At 43.1% G+C, this 19,482-nt stretch overlaps 1 protein-coding gene across 3 annotated transcripts in view; it reads right to left on the bottom strand.

The window, feature by feature from the left end:
- The window catches only part of ATP8A2 (ATPase phospholipid transporting 8A2), a 587,617-nt gene that overhangs the window by 493,606 nt on the left and 74,529 nt on the right, over positions 1-19,482 (bottom strand). The window contains exon 1 of one of the 3 annotated variants that reach the window (XM_032838222.1): positions 57-99. The exons of the other annotated variants lie outside the window; for them this stretch is intronic. The gene's annotated coding sequence lies outside the window, so the exon portion shown is untranslated. Of the gene's footprint in view, positions 1-56; positions 100-19,482 lie in introns of those variants that run through there. 3 annotated transcript variants of the gene reach the window in all.

Genomic DNA, 19,482 nt, shown 5'->3' with positions numbered 1-19,482 from the left:
AGGGCGGGGACCGGCTGGAAAGGATGCTCTGGGCCCTACTGGGCCTGCCTATGTACCTTGGCTCCCCCTGGAGACCTGCCGCCGCGGCTGCTCCCGGCTCCGCCCCGCCCCCTCCCGCGCCTCACCCCCGCCCTGGTCCCCGGGGCGCCGAGGAGGGAGCCTCTGCCGCCACCAACTCCGCCCCGCCCCTCCCGCGCGGCTGCAGCGTGAGGCCGGGCTGGCAGGGGCACCGCGGCGGGCTGCAGGGGCAGGGAGGGGCCGCGGGGACCGCGGGGCTGGGGCCTCCCCCCTCTCCCCCGGTGAGCTCCCTCTGCGGGCCCAGGGACTGCGCTCCGGAACTCGGTTTCCTGGGCTGCTTTGATTGTGCTTGGGACAAAGACACCGGCAAAGGGGATGTGCCCTGCATTCAGTCACCGCATAAAAGGATGGTGAAAGCACATCTCCATGCCCTACAAACGATATTCCCAACCCTCCGGGTGATGGGCTTGGCTCCACCGAGATCCTGAATGCACCAGCTGCTTTTCTCCCCAGAAACGCCCGGCAGCCTGAGGGATGCACGATCTTTCATTTCATTGCTCGGGTTAGGTGTCTGTGGTTAAGACACAAGCAGGTCTGTCTCCTTCTTAAGAGTTGATTTCGGTCCTACAGTCAAGCTTCTCTGCGAGCTCAACCTCCCCCATAACCTTTAGGCAGGGAGGTGTTGGCTTGGAAAATAATGATGTGCCCATGACTCACATGGCTACACCTGAGCGCACACACAGCTGATCAACCCCATCTCCAACAAGAGGTATTCGGCATCACAAGGGGCAACCCACCTCAAGAAGGGATCTTCAGGGAGGGGTGTCTGAAGCAAAGGATCACAGAGAAAGAAATGCCTATACAGCCTCCTCTCCTTTTCCTTACACTGTTTCCACTCTAGTATCTGCCACATTTTCCACCTATCAAAGAGATGAATGATGTCTCCTGTTTGGGAAACGGACATCTCATTTCAGTCACCGTCTGCTTCACAGCTACAACAAATATTCACTGACAGGGAAAAATCTTGAAATAGAAAATTTTGGCTATTGAAGTGTGTCATCTTTTTTCAGTGATTATAATCCTATTATAATTTTTATCACAAGAGGGGACAACCAAAACGTGTAATCAGTTGAGAGCTGACATACTACCCCAGAGAGTATTCGTAGCTGGGTGCCCTGGTCACACCAACCTGGTTATTCCCCATTAAGGGACTGTATCCTCAGATCCTCACCCTCCTCCAGGCTCCAACCTCCCGGGTTCCTCTGGCTTCTGGGGTTGGGGAGTGAGGGGAACTACTCTAACCTCAATTTATGGACAGGGGCAGCAGAGAGCAAAAGTCCCTACTTCAAGCCTATCTGGCGTGAGAGCTCAGGCTCTCAAACCTCGGTCAGAGAAGGCTGGGTTTTTGTTTTTGTTTTTTTAATTTTTATTGTGTTATGTTAGTCACCATAAAATACATCATTAGTTTTTGATGCAGTGTTCCAATATCCACTGTTTATGTACAACACAGAGTGCTCCATGCAATCCGTGCCCTCCTTAATATCCACCACCAGGCTCACCCTTCCTCCCACCCCACCTCCCCTCTAAAACCCTCGGTTTGTTTCTTGGGCTGTGTTTTAAAGCATTTGCTGATTTGGAGCACCTAGGTGGCTCAGCAGTTAAACGTCTGTCTTCGGTCCAGGTCATGATCCCAGAGTTCTGGGATCCAACCCCATGTTGGGCTCCTTGCTTGGTGGGGAATCTGCTTCTCCCTCTGCCCCTGGCCCTGCTTGTGCTCTCTCATTCTTGCTCTGCACACTCTCTCTCTCAAATAAATAAATAAATAAATAAAGCATTTGCTGATTTGAGGCACATAGGTTAGTTTCAAAAATATTCCTTTTTCAAAAATACTGCTTTTCTCTTGGCCCACTTATTATGCTTTGTCTCCAGCATTTATCATCATTACCTGACATTATTCATCTAGTCTAGCTTCCCATGGCCAAGGGCAGACGCTCCAGGACAACAGGACATGTTTTGTGCACTACAGTGATCTCGACACCTACAACAGTGCCTGGCACATAATGGGCATTCATATTTGCTAATCGAATAAATCATTTTCTTACAAAGCATTGCTTTGAATTCTCCAGGCAGAGATGCAGTGATATGCACAGAGGGCTCAAAGGCCATATACTCATACGGGTCAGAATAGTTCATTGCGGGGAGCCTGGGTGGCTCAGTCATTAAGTATCTGCCTTCAGCTCAGGTCATGATCCCAGGATGTGGGATCAAGCCCTGCATGGGTCTCCCTGCTCAGCGAGAATCCTGCTTCTCCCTCTCCCACTCCCCCTGCTTGTGTTCCCTCTCTCACCGTCTCTCTCTGTCAAATAAATAAATAAAATCTTTAAAAAATTAATAGTTCATTGCTTACACTGTGTTCACTCAGTGGCTCTCCACCCTTGCTGCATGGTGCCACCACCAGTGGAGCTCCCACAATTAACTAAATCCTGGGCCCGACCTCACAGTTTCTGCCTTGTTTTACTATGCTTTAAAGTAACATAAAAGGCGGGGGGGAGGGGTTTGCATGGCTCAATCAGTTAGGCACTGACTGTCAATCTCAACTCAGGTCTTGATCTCAGGGTTGTGAGTTCAAGCCCCATGTTGGACTCCATGCTGGGTGTGGAGCCTACTTAAATAATAATAATAATAATGTAACTTAAGATAGGCAGCCACAGTTGAGAATCACTTGTTTATATGCTGCTGGGAACACACACACACACAAAAAAAAGATCTGGCTCCTGCTCTCAAAAATTTTAACCAGTTTAAGGCTAAGGTATAACCATGGTTACCAATAAGCCATAGTTCATGACAAGTGACTAAGAGTGGGATTGAAGGTACCAAGGAAGATCAGGAGTCAGCAGCCTGTTCGCACTTGAGGAGAGCTGGTAAGAACAGAGTTTGAGGACAGAGATGAAAGCCTTAAAGTATGGGTAAGGTTTCTATTAGGAAAGAGAAGGACAAGGATAGTTGAGGGAAGAAGAAAGAGCTTAAGCTCTTTCTTCTTCCAAGTAGACAAGATGTATATGAAACCAATTGAACCAAACAAACAAAAATGAGCAGTGAGGGTTTGGTGGGGGGGAGGGCAGTGGGGTGGGGGGTTGAAAAACTGGGATGGATTTAAATGCAGGCAAAGAAGCTTCAACTACATCCTGAAGGTCAAATGAAGTCACAGATGGTTTCTAAGCAGAGGAAAAATACAATTGGCAGTGATAGACAAGTAGGAGCAGAAAGAGGGGAGACTTTGTAGATAAGGAGATCAGGTAGGAAATTAATTCTACAACTAGAAGCAAGATGTTAAAAAGCAAAAATTAAATGGAGAATGGGTAAAAAACATGGACAGAAGAACCACCTCAGAAGAGAGCCCTGTAAGACCTTTTTGGACTGAGTGTGTGGGCCAGGAAATAAAAAAGAACATTGGGTAATTGGGATTTGAAGAAGAGATGATTGGGACAAAAAAAAGCACTAGTGATAGAAATAAGAACGGAAACTGTTTTCCCAAACAAGAATGTAAGTGTTGAATAATAAATATTGGGGTGCAAAACAGTTACACCATTAGTAATAGAATTACATGAAATAGTGTCTCTCAAGCATCTACCATACACGAGGCCGGCTCACCCTTCTATATTACAACAGGGCCAGACCTAGAATGTTATTCTAGGTAGCAATCATGATAGTTCCCTCCTACCTAAGACTCTGGTGACTTTCTTCTACCTCAGTGGCCTCATCTTGACCCAATCCTGCTTTGGAGAAAAACATTAATCTTTTCAAAATATCACACATCTGTTGAAAATGTATTGCCTAAAGAAAACACTATACCATATATAGTGAAGCACATTATGACTAAGGTTTCAAATTCAGACTCATGAGATGAATCCTGAGCTAATGCATTTTGAAAATACCACCAGGCAAAATTAGAGTAGATGCTTACCACTCCCCCATACAAACAAGCACAGTGTCAGCAGACAGTGGGAGTTCAATAAATATCTGTTGAGAAAGAAACCAAAGTAAAAAGGATAAAGAGAAACAAGAGTAAGCAAATGGACAAGCACTAAGCTTCCCTACTACAAAATGGAAATGCAAACAAGATAGAGGACGGCCAAGGGCACGAGGGCGGGGACTTCGTCTTGCTCATGGCTCTAGCACCATTATCCCAAATAATGCCAAACCAGTAGGCAGTCTGTAAATACAGACAAATAAAGGGCTAATGTAGCAGGTCCTTTTTGAGGATGCTTACCCAGCTACAGAAGCTCAGACTCCCTTATCTGGTAACTGAACCCTTCCCCTCCCACATATAGGCCAGGGAGCCCCCAGACAGGTCTATAAAATGCAGTCCCCTTCATCCATCACAGCTCTCTGTCCTGAGGACACTTACTTGGTCTAAGCTGGACAATTAGGAGTCTTCTGGAAATTGACAGGGGACCTAAAGAGGATGGTTTCTGCATATGGCTGCTCTATGAACATACACTCTCTGGGTCTCGTAGCATCTTCTACCCCTGCGGTAGGCCGGGGAGTAAAGGGTTTCTTTTGGAATAAAGATGAAGCTGTTTCATGGAAAGCAACAGAAACGGTCCCAACAACTTTGTGGATTCTGGGTAAAGTCCCCTCCTAGATGCTAGCTATATTAGGGTCTTTGGGTCCATGACCCACCCTGAATAACCAGAAATGCTAACTAATACTGTAAGGGAGCACACAGAGAACCTACTTTTCCCTTTAAGATAGATGAGCAAGTAAGGCTAACAAGAAGGGAGAAATATCTATTCACATATAGATCACCCTGGTGGGCGGCAAGGGGGTGGTCGTTGGAGGTAAGGTTTTAGTTGCTTCTGACACAGGAGCCCTGAAATGCCACAACCCACACCCAGGGAAGCCAGATCTGACAGAGGAAACTCTGCATGGTAACATTTAGGTTGCCTGGTTTGGATAAAGCCCAGAAAGAGCTGGAAGGTGATCAGCTAAATAAAGAAGCCCCTCTTCCTTTGAGACTTTCTGCCAGATTAGGAGAAAGAATTCTAAGAAACAGAGATGGATGATAAGCACAGTCTCCTGGTGGAGGGCATTCTCTACAAGGATAGAGGAAGACTCGGGAAGGGGCAGAGGAAAGCAGGCTAGTTCTCATGCACGTGCCACTGACACCCATTACTCTTCCACGGGCCCCAAGCCACACTGCAGCTCTAGCTTGCCTGTGAATCTCCTCTGACTCACTTTGTTCATGTCCTGGCTCAAATTTCTCATTCCACTCACACAGCCTGTCTGTGGCAACAGGGAGGTGAAGTCACTAGCTAGGAAGCAGGGACAGTGCTAGACTTCCCACTGGCAGGTGAGCAGATAGAAGTAAAGGACAATGCCTCGTGTCTCCTCATTACATAAATTAATTCCATGGAGATTGTTCTGTGAAGAGAATGAAAAATCTTAACAGGTTTCAGAAATTTGTCCCTATCTAATTAAGTATATATTATTTTATGACTATTTATATAACATACATATTAGCATGAATAAAATTGGTCCAGGGAGTTAAGAACCTCAAAGAGTTAAACACAAAAGGGGAGTTATTGTCAGGCCAATTTTTTCTAAGTATTTCATTGCCTTAAGCAACACAGAAATAAACCCTTCATTCTGAACTGCAGCATTTTTCTCTAACTCAGAACTCCAGAAGATGCTGGTAAATTATCTAGTCCACATCCCTTGCAAAGAAGTCTTACTGTCTCACAGTAGAAATTCTTGGGAAAGAAATACTCTAGTCTTGCTAAGTCAGAAACCTATTAAAGTGGTGAACCTTTTCCCAGAACCTCTGCAACTAGCTCTGTGGGTAGTCAGAATTTGGTTAGACACTGTTGTAAGACAGAGAATTTGGCTGGTCTCTGTCCTGGCTTTCTGGGTAAGCTTCTAACCCCTTGGAACCATCCCAGTGACTGGAGTGTCTTTGTTATTCATGGTGGGCCCCGGGGACCACACCCAGTTTTATGCTTATGAGGTGACCCTGGTGGGCCCCTAGACCATTTTAGAATGGGGGTTGACCATGCCATAAAAACCAACCATGTGATTAGAGGGTTGGGGTCTGACCTCCCAACTCTGGAGAGGAAGGGGGACCAGAGACTGGAATGCAAACATGTGACCAATGATCTGATTAATAATGCATATGTAATGAAACCCCAATAAAAACTATGGACACCAAAGTTCAGTGACAGGCCCTAAGGACATGGAAACTTCATATGTGGGACGCTCCCAGACCTCTCCCTGTGAGTCTTTCTCCATTTAGCTGGTCCTGATTTGTATCCTTTAGGATAAAACCTATAATTCTGAGTATAATGATTTTCTGAGTTCTCAGTTTTTCTAATTTATTATTAAAACCAAAGAGGTAACGGGAATCCTTGAATTTGTAACTATTTGGTCAGAAGTACAAGTGGTCAAGTTATCCCAGAGATTGCAGCTGCTGTCTGAAGTAAAGAAGGTCTCCTAGAAAATTGTGCCCTTAACCTATAAGGTCTGAGCTAGCTCTGGCCTCACAATTGCAGACATTACTCTGTGAACTCTAGAATGATAGAACCAAAAGGGAGACTTTACAAACAATCACAGAAGTATACTAGGTCAGACCCAAGGTAGGATGAGAAGCCAGATCTGCAGAAACTTGAATCCACGGCTCCGTCCATTAGGACAGGCTGCCTCTATGAGCTTCGGCAAGTCAGGACAGCATTTGAGCCCTGATTTCTTCATCCGCAAAACAGAAATCAATGGTCTAAATCTAGGATTGGCAAACTCTCTGTAAAGGGTCAGACAGTAAATGTTTTAGGCTTTGATCTACATATGACCTCTATTTTTTAAACATAAAAATCTTAAAAAGGTGACAATTCTTCTCTCATGGGCCAGATTTGACCCACAAGCCATAGTTTGCTAACTCTTCATAAAAACGAAGTTCTTTCACAGCTAACAAAATGATTACATGCCAACTTCCATTTCAAGGAAATATTAAATACCTTCCATATCAACAAAACAGAACATAAAATTCCGAGTAAACAGGTTCTTTGGGCTTTTGTTACTGGAGTTAAGTTAACTTTGTATTTTCTCCTAATTTTTTACGTACTTTAAAAGTATGTGAAAAATGGTTCTCTCTGCCTCTAGAAAAATTTCCAGGAAAACAGGACAATCATCGTAGAGCTTCATAACAAGACGCATGTGTGTGTGTGTGTCCCCTCCGCTTCCCAAAAGTGTTTCAAGCTCAACTCTGGCCTCTACTCTACATTTACGAAGATGTTTCATAATCCTTCAGAACACAGACAGAAAGCAGTCCTGCAGCTGGGGAAGCACTTGAGCTGGTTATTCCTCCTAATCAAACACACGCAATGAAAATGCAGTGCAAATGCGCGATGTGATTATTCCAGCCCTGGCGGACACATTTTGGAGGTCTTTTCTAGACCCCACTTGGCACAAACCGCGTTTCTCCAAATATAGCAACTGTATTCCATTTCCACCCGAGGATTAAAAAGAAACACAAAGAGAGAGGGACACTCTTTGCTGCCAATACTTATTGGCTTCTCTTGTCTCTTTTTCAGGGATAGAGAAGGTGAGAGGGGAAGTAACTGGCCCTGGACTATTTAGGATTTGAAATACTGTTGGGTGCTGAATTTATTTAAGCACAGATTGGGCCCTTCCTAGATCTAAGGCATTTTGCCAGGTAGAGGGAGGGAAAGGTATGCAGTTTAAGCCCCGAACTTAAGCTTTAGTAGCAACAACAGAAATAAATGAGACCAAGAAAAAGGAGAACCCAGAGGACAGAGAAGACTGCCAGTCTCATCTAGGGCCAAAGAGCCAGGCAACTTCATGGGGGAAGCATTTGAACCAGACTTCCAAAAACAAGTATGGCAGTCTAATTGGGTTGTGTGGGAAAAGAGTGTCCCAGGAACCGTGGCGTGTGAGCAATGGCACGTGCCAGTGATCATTTATTTACAATCTCGTTGGCTCTGGCACCATGGGTGAAAGTGGAGCCACGGTAATTTGAGGCTTTCTTTCCAGTAAGTGCAGCAATACCAATCAGCCTTCTTTTCCTCGAAACCTGTTTTTACACCTTGGATCATTTAACTAATTCAAATACAAGAAAAGGCAAATGTGTTTTCAAGGAAATATCTTTGATATGTAAAAGCTCAATCAACCAAAAAGAAATGTTAGATTTTACAATACTCAGTTCAGAGGATCATGCTATACGGACTGGATTGGCTGAGGCTTGAAACACAAGTCCCGTGGCTTCTCTGTAACAACACATTGTGTTGCTAGGAGAGATACTCATTACTCCTGGGGCCAGGAAACTGGGCGCAAGTTAAGGACACCAACCTTAAAAATCGTGATTCAGTACGCATGAATGCAGTCTCTGAACAGTGACTCCTAGGAGAGGTGCAGTTTTCTCCCAAGGTGTTTTGCCTGTCCTCAGCATTTGGAAGACACACAACACCTTGGCCAGCGGTTGGGGGGAGGGGGTAGATTCACTACATGTTGACTGACAGCCAACCCACCTGTCCAGTGTCATTAGTGACCAATACCTCTCTTGCTCATGGTCATCAGCCCCCTTTCAGCAGCCGTGCCAGGATCAGCCCCTGGAAGACCCACTAGCTTTTAAATCTGCTCCCAGACCACATGAAAAGTATAGGTGGGCAAGTCAGGAAAATGAGACTTCGCCTTACTCAGTTTTATCCTCAGGTATATCACATGTCTCCCCTTTGATTGGGGAAACTGCCCCCAGAGAGGAAAAAAATTAAGATGTTTCTTTTCAGATCAATTTCTTTTCTTACCACCTCTCTCCCTTCCACCTCCTGAAGAGCAAAAGGACAGGTAAGCTCCTTCATGTACGTCCCTGACATCATTCTCTTTCTGGATCCCAAACAACCCTTTACAAACCCACTGAGGTAGCTCTTCTTCAACACAGAACATGCTAACAAGCCCTCTAAGTCTGTTGTAATCTACAAAATCTCCTCATAAACAAAAGGCTAGCTTGCCTATCACTGCTATTTTTGAGAGGGATAAGGTGAAGAAGACACCTTGATAGTTCTCTGTGCAGATCTTCTAAACTTTCCCAGGGAGGTGGAGGCATGGAAATCAAAAGTCAGGTACAAGAGAAAGGCACATTCATTTGCTCCAACTATAGTCCCATAGCACATGTAAAATCTGCCCGTCAGGTTTGCTTTTTACCACTGGTCATGTGACCCTAACACCCTTTATTTCTATCAACGGTCTTAATGTCACCTCCAAAATTACACGCTATCAGACTTGAAAGAGTCAACCAGGAGGCCAATTTTATTCCCGATTGCACTGATACAACACATTCTTTTCCAGTGTGATGGCTTTTCCTGACTTTCTTGTTGATGTGACATTTTGTGTATCACGTTTCTTCTCAGACACAGAAGTGAGAAAGTTCCAAATGTGGAAAAATCTTTGAGAAGGAGGAGCGAAGCCAAAGAGATGCAGATGGAGTCCGTTAACTCCCCAGCATCCTCCACCCACAGGCATCGCCAAACCAATTAGCTGCCTTCACCATGTCACTGAGAGGTCATAAATAGTTACAGTAAGAAGCACAACAATCTTTTGTTGAGCCTGGTGTAATACACACTCCATGTATATTAACCCATTTAATTCTCAAAACAATCACAAGGACCATGCCCACTTTGGAAATAACGAGAATGGAGTAATTTACCAACTAGCTCAGTAACTACAAGTTGAATTTTATTCCTCACTATACAAGTCATTTATAGGACCTACATCATAAATAATTGGGGGGAGGGGCTTCCAGCAGTTTCCTAAAATAGACAAATATTTGTTGACCGTCTTTTACCCTTATTAGGTTTCGGTTTATTTTTTTCTTTAACTAAAAGCATATCACCAGAGTCTATACATAAAAGTAAAAAAAAACCTCCCCCAAATACCAGGATCACCGGCAGCATGGCGGTGGCAGTAATGATTGTGGGATTGGATACTTAATCTAGGAAAGCCAAGTCTCTAGAGATTCAAGTGCCCCGAAGGCAGGAACATGTAGAAGAAACCAGTAGGTCAAGCAGGCAAGCAAAAAGATTGAGGCAGACAGAAGTCATTCATATATCCAAGGTTCAGAATATTCTGTGTGCACAATGCCAAAGTAAAAACTTTCTCCTGCATTCAGAGAGCTTGTAAACTAGTGAGGAAACAAATCAGTGCAGAATAATACAGCACAGAATGTGCACGGTTTCCTTTCACCTGGATTTTCTTCCTTTAAGGGTGTTCTCCACCCACCAACAACTCATTCTTAAGCAATAGCCCAGGTTATCTCTCCTCTGAGAAGTCTTCACTCATCATACTCCCCCAGGTAGAGGTAGAGGCCCATCTCCTAATTACAGGACCGTTAGATATAATCAGGCAGGAAATTCCTCCAGGGGGCATTTTTCTCAGTCTTACACAACCTATATCGCCATATACAACTGTCCAGTGTGTGCATTTTCTGTATCATAATTACTGTTTATTTGTCTTTCTGATTGAAAATGTCTCCAGTTGGGAAAGTATGAACTGTACCTTGTTTATCTTACTATCGTCAGCATCTGTGGGAGAGGATGAAGGGACAGTGAACGTTGTGGGTATGTGCGGTCTAAGAGAAAGATTAGTGCTTCCAGCTGAGTAGCAAAAGGGGTGGTACTGGTTGGAGAGATTGAGGAGATCTCTCACTGTAAAGCCAGTAACTGAACTCTACGTGAAGGGCTCTAAAGGGCAAAGATCAGGAGGGACATCCACAGAGTAAGACAAAGCCATGCGATGTGAGCTGCTTTCATGCAGCCTTCTAGGATGTCCTCTGAGGACTGTGCTCCACCAGCCTCCACACCCAGGCAGGTACACAAGAATGACAAAAGCTCCTAGCTTTGCATCCCTACACAACACTGCCTCTGAAGGCCACAGCAAAGAGCAGGGAATGGAAAGACCGTTTTGATTGACAAGGTACAAGAAGCTAGATGACTGAGGGGTGAAAACATGTACAAAATTACACAGGTGTAGAGTAAGAAATGCTGTGATAGAGCTACATATCAGGGAAAATGCTCAGGCAAAGGAAGAGTCTCTAGCTGTAGGTTGGAGAGCTGTGGGCACCAGAAGGACAGCAGCTGATTTTAGAAGCAGATCAAAGGAATTAATGAACAAAGCCTAGGAGTTGAAGGGCTGACAGGGAGGGGAAAGACCAGAGGCTTTCCATTTTCTGATGCTCTTCCTTTACCCATGGATTTCTGATCATTTAAGCAATTAGTTCCCCCTTGAATGAAAGGATTTTCACAATGGACTATGAAATTGTAAAGTTAATACAATCAAATACACTATCTGTGTAGTAGATATCCTTATGCCCAAAAATTCTATAAAGAGGAGGGAATTTGAGGCCCAAATAATAAAAGCATTACATACTCCTCTGGGACAAGAATTCAATCTACCAAAGACACTACTTTAATGGACTGAGTATTACGAAGACCTGCCAGAATTGTCCCAAGCTCTCAGTAATGTCTGACATACAATCCTGGCTCATAACTAAGTTTCTGTGTCATATGCCACACTGCAAATCCTTTGCTGATGCACTAGCAGCAAGTGTGGTCACAACCAGAGTCCTAAATTGTTTCCAGAGCTTCCTTTTAATACCTTTTACTCTGCTGACAATCCAGCTCAGTTCTACATATCTGTGCTTGAAAATGCTGGGGTAGAGGGAGAGAGCACTCATCAAGGAACTACACCACTACAGAATTTAGGGACCCCCTCCGAAATGGACCTCCTTGCAAGGAGATAAATGGACTTATAAAATGGAAAGAAAAACACACACACACACACACACACACACACACACACAAACAGCTACTCCAGAAGATCAGTAAATGTGATGTTACTATGACCAAGGTAGCACTTAAAGTTCTGTGATTAGTCCAAGCCATTAAGATGGTGACAGGCCCGCAGGCTGGAACTTGCCAAGCCTGGTTCTAGAGGTTCCCACTGGGCCATGATCTCAGCCCAAAGCTCTGCCAGCCCAGCTCTGCTGCCTTCCTTCTCTTCCGTGACAGGCAACAGATCAGCACTGCTGTAAGAAGCCTCTCTTGGCTCAGTCCCACAGCACGGTACCCCCACCTGCATCTTTCAAAGGCATCACCCCTAAGAAAACTCTCCTACTCTTAACCCCATCTCAGTATCCGTGGTCCCTAGATCTAGTGTATCCTGATTGCAACGTCTATTTTCCCATCCATAGAAAGAACAGTTTCTGCTTTAATTTGAATAATCACAGTAATGGCTGAACTGCTATATTACGGGTTGACTGACGTACCAACAAAAAAATGAGGCACACAACAATTGCAAAGAGACCCCCAACCAACAAAGGATCAGGCACCAGAAATAAAAAGGCCACCCATTTACCCCAGAGAGACACAATCCATAGGATCCAGAAATGGAAGGATAAACCAGCAGTGAAGCTCTCCGAAGTGCTTAATGAGACCAATATCAGAAGTACACATTTCATGAGGAAATAATTCCATTTCCATCTTCAGCCCTTACACATGTGGAAGGCTGTCATATTCGCTTCAAACACCAATGCTGGTTGGCAGAGTGAGAGAGTAGGTTATCTGAACTTATTTTTTTAAGACACATTTCTCTTTTTTTTATTTATTTAAATTCAACTAGCCAACATGTAGTACATCATTAGTTCCAGATGTAGTGTTCAGTAATTCATCAGTTGCATCTAATACCCAGTGCTCATCACATCACGTGCCTTCCTTAGTGCCCATCACCCAGTTACACCATCCTGCCACTTACCTTCCCTCCAGCAACCCTCAGTTTGTTTCCTATATTTAAGAGTCTCATGGTTTTTCTCTCTGATGACTTACCATTCAGTTTTCCCTTCCTTCCCCTATGATCCTCTGCGCTATTTCTTATATTCCACATATGAGCGAAACCATGTGATAATTGTCTTTCTTTGACTGACTTATTTTGCCCCGCGTAATACCCTCCAGTTCCATCCATGTCCATGTAAATGGTAGGTATTCGTCCTTTCTGATGGCTGAGTAATAGTCCACTGAATATATGAACCACATCTTCTTTATCCATTCTTCTCTCAAAGGACATCTCAGTTCCTTCCACGGTTTGGCTATTGTGGACATTGCTGCTATGAACATTGGGTTGCAGGTTCCCCTTCCTTTCACTACATCTGTATCTTTGGAGTAAATACCCAGTAATGCAATTGCTGGATCATAAGGTAGCTCTATTTTTAACCTCATGAGGAACCTCCATACTGTTTGCCAGAGTGGCTATACCAGCTTACATTCCTGCCAATAGTGTAGGAGGGTTTCCCTGTCTCCTCATCCTCACCAACATCTGTTGTTTCCTACCTTGTTAATTTTAGCCATTCTGACTGGCGTGTGGTGGTTTCTTACTGTTGTTTTAATTTATATTTCCCTGATGCCAAGTAATGTAGAGCATTTTTCCACATATCTGTTGGCCATTTGTATATCTTCTTTGGAGAAATGTCTGTTCATGTCATCTGACTAGATTATTTGTTTTGGGGATGTTGAGTTTGATATGTTCTTTATAGATCCTGAATACTAACCCTTTATCTCATATGTCATTTGCAAATATCTTCTCCCATTCTGTTGGTTGCTTTTTAGTTTTGTTGACTATTCCCTTTGCTACACAGAAGCTATTCATCTTGATGAAGTCCCTATTTCTTAAGAAAAATGCAAATAAACTACAAATGTTTTTCAAGAGCATGGTTTGAAATGTGTTACCTAGAGATGCTTTATTTAAAACCCATTTACCCAGAATATATCCAGTGTTGCTAAGATTCAAACATCTCTTCGTTCAGCCTCATCTCTTACCGCCTGGTCATAGCTCAAACTTGAGACATCTTGGACCACTTGCAGCACCTGAAAGAACTCAGTTCTCTTTCTCACAGTGAGACGCCTGTGGCTCCTACTACTTTCTTCACTGGGAAGTGACAGATAGGAGACAGCACACACACAGAACGTGCTGGGACATGGCCTCCCCACATTTCCACAGCTCCTGCACTCATGAGCGTGCCTTTCCATGCATGCTTTCCTTTTCCACTTTTGTTTCTCTTCCTCATGGATCACATTAACCTCTCAACAGATTGCTAGGTCCACCTGGATCTGTACTTTCAGAAGACAGACAAATCTGGACCCCAGCACTTCAGGCATTGAGGCAGAGCACACAGAGGAGGTCAGGGAGCCTAGCGGGTGACTGGAAGCATTACCCTGACCACAGCATATATACTGAAATTCTATGATGGCTGGTAATGCCTTTCTCCCTATGAAAACCCATTTTAGGGCAATCTTGGCCTACACAGTTCAGACCTAAGCTGGAAGCAAGGCAGGAGCCTCAGCACAGGAGCAGCTGGATACCAAAACTGTCTACTCAGGCACTGAATAAAAAACAAACTTGATCTTTTTATTCCTGACTAGATTTTATCACTTTCTGCTGAAACAATATAGTTTGAAATCTAAGGGGGAAAGCCTGATTTACTTTAAATAGTGTAAACTTTATTGATGTGGAAAATATTTTTCAACTTTAATTTTCTGGAACATTATTTATGTAAATGCCTTCTTTTTGCATATTTCATAAGACATGCATCTCTAGGCTTTATCATTGCCAAGGTGTACAGAGAATAAAAATATAAGTTTATGAGTGTAAAAAAGAAGCCACATAATTCAAATAGGATGACTAAGATGACAAAAAGTAAGTTTATTCTTCACTCCATGGGGGAACTCATTCATAAAAGCCAAAGGCGCCCACCATGCTTCCTATTTGTACCTCCCCCTGGATACTTTCTCTGCCAGAACTTTCTCCTCTGTCGACTTTAATTTTCTCCTCCTCTCAGAGAATAACTTGAGCTTTCCAAAAGTCCTGTTTTGGGGTCCTTGAAATCAAGGACTATCTCATTTCCCTAGAATCTCTAGCATTTAACAGGCACTCAAAGTGAATAAGTGGATTGTCTTTATACTGTGGAGGGCACGGAATCCCTCCAGGAAGGACTGACCTGAATTAGAAATAGTGCAGCATCCTCCCTTGCAATTACCTCCCAAATATTTTGATTGATCTTTCCATCCCACATCTAGTCTGTCAGGAAATACCATCAGTTCTACCCTGCTCCTAACATGAACAGATCCCGAATCAAACTACTTCTCTCCCCGACGGCTGCTATTACCCCAGATCATCCCATCACCAGTCCTCACTTGGATATCACAGGAACTTCCTAATCCATCCTTCTCCTACCTTCCCCACAAGATGCAGTCATATTTTTTTTCCATGTGTGCAATTGTACTCAAAATGCCTTAATTAAAATCTTCGGCTAATGGAAGTGGTGGTGGTTGGCGGTGGGGGGGAGGGAGCAAAGCCCTAAACTACAGGTGGGTGACGCAACTTAAGATGTCAGGACTGTTTAAACGAAGGCTTTATTGTAGCTATTCAAATATAGAAGGGTGGTGTGAGAACAAAGTCAGCATATAACAAAGGGCCATGTAAAAAAGTCCAGAAGAGAATTCTTGATTTCCTTAACCTCCCTTTTTGAGTCTCCCCCACCATCCAAAACATTGCTCAGGCCAAAGACTTAGGGATACTTCATTACTCACTTTTTTTAATCTTGTATATCCTATCTACCGACATGTCTTATCATCTCCTCTGGCTCCCCATTGCTACAACCCTAGTTAAGACCAGCATCTCTCTCTTGGGCTACTGCAATAAAACTCATTCTTATTGATTGTTTTTCTTATTTCCATACTTGTCCACTTACGATCCACTCTCTGTACAATACTCAAAGTGACGTTTTAAAAGTATAATATCATGATGGCTTTCTGTGGAACCTAAAATAAAATCAATCACCCTTTTTAGGACTTCCGGGCTTATAATAGGTTGAATTGTATCACCCAAAAAAACATGTCCACTTGGAACCTCATAACATGACCTATTTGGAATAAAGATCTTTGCCAGTATAGTTAAGGGAAAGTTCAAGATGAAATCATCCTGGATTGGGGTGAACCCTAAGCCAGTGACCGATATCTTCGTAAGAAAAGGGGAAGATAGGGACACCTGGGTGGCTCAGTTGGTTGAGCATCTGACTCTTGGTTTCAGCTCAGGGCATGATCTCAGGGTCATGAGATTAAGCCCTAAGTTGGGCAGAGTCATATTTTTAAACGTAATGCCAGATCTAGTGGATCAGTTTTCCACTACGCTTTGAATAGAGAGCAAACTTCCCACCAGGGGCTAACAAGGCTCTATTCCAGACACACTGGCCTTTTCTTCTGTCCCTCATACATGTCCAGCTCATCCCCACCTCAACTCCTTAGCTCTTACTATATTCGGAGTCATTCAGAGCTGGAACTCCCTTCATTTCTCTGGTTTCTTATTTCTTGGGTCTCTGCTCAAATGTCCCATCTTCAAAGAGTTCTCCTTTAACTGTGCTATCCACAGTTGTTCTTCCCTTTGGTCATTTGTTATCCAGGCTTTCTTTTCTTTAGAGCAGTGATAACTCTTTTTTTTTTTTTTTTAAGATTTTTATTTATTTATTTGACAGACAGAGATCACAAGTAGGCAGAGAGGCAGGCAGAGAAAGAGGAAGGGAAGCAGGCTTCCCACTGAGCAGAGAGCCCGATGTGGGGCTCGATCCCAGGACCCTGGGATCATGACCCGAGCTGAAGGCAGAGGCCTTAACCCACTGAGCCACCCAGGGACCCCTAGAGCACTGATAACTCTTCCAAATATCATTTATCCACATGTCATCTGTATACCCCTCTAGAATGTAAGCTGTGTTGAGCTGAGATTTTCCTGTTCTCTGATCTCTCTCTGGTGCCTGGTGCCTGTGTTTGGTACTTGCCTTTTGAATGATTCCATGAATTCAATCTACTTTAATAAGTTTTAGCAAATAATCTACCCAACTCTGTTGCTAAGGTTCATTAATCACCGGGCATATATCAACATTACCCATGTCATCACTTCTTTTCACTATCACCATTAAGTACACATTTTGTCCTTTGGTAGGCCAGGCTGTGAGCCTCAATTTACTCATTTCTCAAACCCACAATGTATTATTACCTATAATTTAAAGCTTACCTATGAGATTTGACCTCTTTGTCTGAGTGATGAAGATAATACCTACTTTGCCTAATAATTTTACAATGCTAAAACCGAGACCTTGGGCTTGAAAAAGTAAGCAAACTACAATGTTCTATATTAAAGTAATGAGGTTATTGTAAAATCACAGAATACAGTCATTAGTGACTGTATGCTAATAATTAAACTTCCATTTCCTAAGACCTGCCCACCACTACCAGAAGCTGTCCATACAAACTCACATTTAATTCAGAATCACCCTGTGAGAGTTATCAACACCCTTTAACAGATGAGAAAATTTAAGGACTTGTGAGGTTAAAGCAAGGTCACTTAACTCATAGGTGATAATATATAAAGTTTAGATTTAGGTCTGTCTGGTTTCATTGATCAGGCTTTGAAATTAGACAATATTGGTGTGTGTGTGTGTGTGTATTATGTTAGTCACCATAAAATATTTTTTTATAAAGATGTTCCATGGGACGCCTGGGTAATTCAGTTGGTTAAGCACATGCCTTCGGCTCAGGTCATGATCCCAGGGTCCTGGGATGGAGCCCCACATCAGGGTCCTTGCTCAGAAGGGAGACTGCTTCTCCCTCTGCCTGCTGCTCTTTCTTTCTCTCTCTCTCTCTCTGACAAATAAATAAATAAAATCTTAAGAAAAAAAAAATGTTCTGTAATAGTAAGAAGTCATCCAAGAGTCTATATAATAGTATTGACATGAGCAAATGGAAGAATTTTTTATGTAAAAACAATGACATAGTGAGAGAGTGTTCAAATCACAGAAGGCAGCCAGGGGAGTTCTTCTGGTGTTCTGTGTAGTACCATGGTACCCCCTGCATTTCTGGAACAGGCAGAAGCCCATGCATTACCCGTCAAAGCCATGAAGGCCACAAAATGAATACCTGTGTCCAAATGTGGTCCAAATCTAAAAATACAGGCAACCAAAAGTTCTGGCAACACGAAGAAGTACGCTGAATAAGAAGATAAGCTTTGAAAAAACAGCCACATTGAGGCAAGGCTGCACATGTTTCAACCTACTTGGCTAGCTAGGTCGAACAAACAACTTACCCTCAGAGATTTTAAAAACATAATATCTGAAAATAAATGTGCTAGAACGGTGCTTATTGGCATCTTAGTTGGCCTAAGTACCTTTCAAAATGAGACCTATTTACTTCCCAGTTTGAATTTTATGACCACCTTAACAACTTGAAATCAGAGATTTGCAAAAGCATTAAGCAAATATTCACAAGTGAAAAGCTAATGATCTAATAAGCAACCGAGCCTGCTTTATAGGAAGATAAAAATTACTAAAACCAATCCCCCAAAAAAGAATTCCTTGAAGGTGATATAAAACGTAACTACTTGAAACATACAATAACTCATCATCATAAGGGCCTTGCTCCACATCACGTGCTTGCCCGACTGGGCACTCTCACCATCCCCACTACCATGCGAAGCACATATCTGCCAAGTGGCTGCTCTCCTAGGCTAGTAACTCAGTCTTAAAGCTACTCAGCTCTATGGAAGGCCCACACACCTGACATTGACATTGTTAATACCATGATCTCATTACAACAGCCGCACCAGGTGTTACTCAAGTCTAATCCAAAGTCCTAAATCCACCTCCAACTTGACAAAACCAAGGAACAGATCTCTCCATCTTCCCAACCCCAAACACTCGTACGCTCTCCTGATAAGTGCTGGATACAAGTACCAAAGAGAATTTTGTAAGGACAAGGTTTTTAATTAAAGAGTCTATTAACTGATATGGCTGTAGTCATCAAACAGAAATGTCACATGAGAGCACTTGCTAAATACCTGAATATCAGCCCCCATCATGCCTCAAAGCCCATGTAACTCCCTTTCTGTCAAGAGTCATTATTCCCAAGAACTTCTCTATATTTATTTAGTTTATATCTCAACCAGGAATTCTTCTAAGGTGGCCCACTTAGAGGCTTCACTTTGTGTTTCAGATCCCAAAGGCAATCCCCATGTCCACCCTTCCCTTCCAACAATATTACTCCTGTACCTTAGAGTTCTAGTTAAATCCCATATTTTCCTTGTCCCAAAAAATCACTTGCACCTTAACCCGATAAAGTCTTCTTTTCCTTCTGTACTTTTCACAGCTCTTGTTGAAATCTTTACTATGTTTAAGGTTGTCCTGAAGTTTTTTTTATCATTGAGGCACTGCATTGTAGAGATCCTTTGTTAATTACTCCAGCAGGTATAAACGTCCCGATGAGAGTACTGAGAAACATAATTATGAGTAACCAAAAGACCAAAGATTATTTCATTATGGCTATCCAAAGTGTATTAAATATGGCTATTTCTGAACACTTTGCTTAT

This window comes from Lontra canadensis, unplaced genomic scaffold (genome assembly GCF_010015895.1).
Source record: "Lontra canadensis isolate GAN:19392208 unplaced genomic scaffold, GSC_riverotter_1.0 scaffold103, whole genome shotgun sequence".
NCBI lineage: Eukaryota > Metazoa > Chordata > Mammalia > Carnivora > Mustelidae > Lontra > Lontra canadensis.
The sequence above is the reverse complement of the archived record's forward strand: the minus strand, read 5'-3'. Positions and strand labels throughout refer to the sequence as shown.